We start from the raw sequence: 3710 nt of genomic DNA, 5'->3' as shown, positions 1-3710 counted from the left end.
ACCAGGCCCCACAGGTGAGCTTTCTTTGTTAAAGACAGCAGCTGTCATCTGACATAACTCATCGTGGTGGGTAACCACACATTCATGGATTCCACCCACATTTGTAGGGGAGAGGATCCCACAGGGATGAGAGTCACGTGGAATCATCTTAGAATTCTACCTACACAAAGTATAAAGACACATACCAGTTTTCCCCAAACCTTAACAATTAGCCAGGAGCTAGATATACAAATATGAGCAGAATATAAACATTAAAACAACTGCTCCAATTAATGTCACAGGGGGGTATAGCTCAGGGGTAGAGAATTTGACTGCAGATCAAGAGGTCCCCGGTTCAAATCCGGGTGCCCCCTTGTGTCCTCACTTTTAGGCTTCCCTGATGGCTCAGAGGTTAAAGTGTCTGCCTGGAATGCAGGAGACCCGAGTTCGATCCCTGGGTTGGGAAGATCCCCTGGAGAAGGAAATGGCAACCCACTCCAGTACTCTTGCCTGGAGAATCCCATGGAGGGAGGAGCCTGGTAGGCTACAGTCCGTGGGGTCTCAAAGAGTCAGACACGACTGAGTGACTTCACTTTCAGTTTATAGAAGTGTGACATCAGGACTCCCCTGACAGTCCAGTGGTTACGACTTCATGCTCCCAATACGAGCTCGGTTTCAATCCCTGGTCTGGGTAGGTCCTACATGCAGTGTGGTGAGATTTAAAAAAAAGAAAAAAATGACATCAGTGGAATCAACTGGTTAGAAAAGTCACTTTGAGGGCTTCCCCCATGGCTCGGTGGTACAGAATCCTCCTTCCAGTACAAGAGACATAAGTTCAATCCCTTATCTGGGAAGATCCCACATGCCTTGGAGCAGCTAAGCCCACGTACAGCAACTACTGAGCCTGTGCTCTAGAGCCTGGCAGCCACAACTGCTGAGCCCACGTGCCACTACTACTGAAGCCCCAGCACCCTAGAACCCGTGCTGCACAATGAAGGAAGCCACCAAGATGAGAAACCTGTGCACCACTAGAGAGGAGCCACCATTTGCCACAACTCGAGAAAGCCTGTAGGCAGCAATGAAGACCCAGCACAACCACAAATGAAACGAAATAATAATTTTAAAAATAATGAATAAATGAATAAAAAGTCACTTAGGGGTTGGTTGGTTGGTTTTTCAAATTGTACTAGGCCCTGAGGGGTACTAAGAGCAATGGCTGACATTTATTGAGTTATGAGCCCAGGTTTACCTGTGCTGTTTACCTGTACTATATTATTCAGTCTTTACAAAAATCCTGTAATTATTCCCATTTTATAGTTCAGGAAACAGAATTTAGAGAGGTGAACTCACTGGCCAGAGACACCAGGACCAGTGTCAAGCCAGTGGACCCCTCAGTATTTAGTGTAATAGATCTTTGTTAGCTGTGCCAGACGCTTTGCTAGGTCCTTCTGAAACAAAGTGAAAGTGAAAGTCGCTCATTCATATCTGACTCTTTGTGACCCCATGGACTATACAGTCCATGGACTTCTCCAGGCCAGAATACTGGAGAGGGTAGCCTTTCCCTTCTCGGGGATCTTCTCAACCCAGGATCGAACCCAGGTCTCCCGCATTGCAGGCAGATTCTGTACCAGCTGAGCCACAAGGGAAGCTCAGGAATACTGGAGTGGGTAACCTATCCCTTCTCCAGCGGATCTTTCCAACCCAGGAAGCGAACCAGGGTCCCCTGCGTTGCAGGCTAATTCTTTACCAACTGAGCTTCAGGGAAACCAAAAGTAAGATACAATCCTTACCCTCAGGACTTCACAGTAAGAGGAAGTATAGAAGAAATAAATCATTGCCATAGGGTAGGTAAGGGCTTCCCAGGCGGCTCAATTGGTAAAGAATCCACCTGCAATACAGGAGACCCCCAGTTCGATTCCTGGGTTGAAAAGATCCCCTGGAGAAGGGAATGGCTCCCACTCCAGTATTCTGGACTGGAGAATTTCATGAACTGAATAGTCCATGGGGTGGCAAAGAGTCAGACATGACTGAGCGACTTTCACTTTCACTTCAGATTTATCCCATATATAGGGAATCCATTGACTCTTCTTCGTTTTAAAATTTCCTTATTTATTATTATTTTTAAAATATTTATTTATTTGGCCATGCCAGGTCTTAGTTGCATCGTGTGGAATCTGGCTCCCTGACCAGGGATCAAAACCAGGCCCCTGCATTGGGAGTGCTGAGTCTTAGCCATGGGACCACCAAGGAAGTCCCCACTGGCTATTTTAAGATGGAGAATAATATGGACAGAGTTGTACTCCCAAAAAGATAACTTTAACATTCAAGTGGAGGATGAGAAGACCAAGAAGAGAGCAGGGGTACCAGTTATTCATAGAAGACCACATCACAGCCTAGATGAGTGATGTCAAGGGCCTGGGATGAGAGGCAGAGCAGACAGTGTGAAGGCATAATGGATTGAGGAGACCTGTTGAGCGATGAGACCTAGAGCATGAACAAGAGGAGATTTTGAATGACTTCTGGGTCTGATTCAGTTTTCTGGAATGATGTTACCACTATTGCCATTGGGAGGGAGGGAAAATTCAGTATTGTCCAAATCAAGATTGAATCATCTGTATTATGTCCACATATGGAGAGACATCCAAACACACACGCAGACCTAGCGATGTTGTGATGGACAAATGCATGATGTACCCCTGGGGTGACTCCCTCAGCAGATGATTCTAGGGAGATGGGAGTAAAACCAGGAGGGAATAGTGAAAGAGATCATCTGTAGAGCAAATGACAAATGCCTAGAGAGCCAACAGTTGGGGTAGCTAGAGAGAAAATGGAATCCAGATGAAGACAGTATCATAATTGGCCATGTGGTTTTCCAGTGGTGCACTCAGCATGGAGCGATGAGGGGACTGTGCCTGCGAGGGGAGCAGAGTGACCACCGCGAGGCCTTCCCAGAGCACGTTTACCTTGGTCACTTCCCTGTGGTCCTGACACGCTTCCTCAGCCTCAGAAATCTGATTTATTTTGCTTACTGTTGTTGTTGTTTAGTCGCTAAGTCGTGTCTGACTCTGTGACCCCATGGACTGTAGCCTGCCAGACTTCTCTGTCCATGGGATTCTCCAGGCAAGAATACTGGAGTGTGTTGCCATTCTCTTCTCCAGGGTTTCTTTCCCACCCAGGGACTGAAACTGCATATCTTGCATCTCCTACATTGGCAGGTGGATTCTTTACCACTGAGCCACCATGGAAGCTCAAATAAATATTATTATTATTTTTAAAAAGTGGCTGCTGCTCAACAAGCAGGAATAAACAGTGAACCTGGTTTAGAGACAGAGCATGATCAGAGGTGTGAGCAAAGGGGGCCTGGGGAGCAAGAAGCAGACAACATCCACCCACTTAACCCACCAGAATCCTCTCCTGCGTCAACATCCAGAACCCAACAAGTTTGAGGTTTGACAAAAAACAACAAAATTCTGTAAAGCAATTATCTTTAGATTTAAAAATAAATTAACTTAAAAAAAAAAACAATGATCCCAGCACAGTGAACAGCCTGTCAGAGTCTGGCACTGCCACCCTGGTTCACTGCATACATTTAACAAAGTGACGAGTGAGCAACTTCTTAAAATTCCAACCTGTAGGCTCATCTAGACTCTTTTCCTTTCTCGGATCTCTTAGGAAGAAATGTTCCTGATAGAGGCAGGGAGTTTTGAAGATTAAAGAATAGAATTCTGAGG

At 45.9% G+C, this 3710-nt stretch overlaps 1 non-coding gene across 1 annotated transcript; it reads left to right on the top strand.

Annotated features, from left to right (window-relative positions):
• Positions 1–281: 281 nt before the first annotated feature.
• TRNAC-GCA lies at positions 282–353 on the top strand. Its single transcript has one exon. It is a non-coding gene; the product is annotated as a tRNA-Cys (tRNA).
• Positions 354–3710: the final 3357 nt, after the last annotated feature.

The sequence above is a fragment of the Bubalus bubalis genome, chromosome 13 (assembly GCF_019923935.1).
Source record: "Bubalus bubalis isolate 160015118507 breed Murrah chromosome 13, NDDB_SH_1, whole genome shotgun sequence".
Lineage (NCBI taxonomy): Eukaryota > Metazoa > Chordata > Mammalia > Artiodactyla > Bovidae > Bubalus > Bubalus bubalis.
The sequence above is the reverse complement of the archived record's forward strand: the minus strand, read 5'-3'. Positions and strand labels throughout refer to the sequence as shown.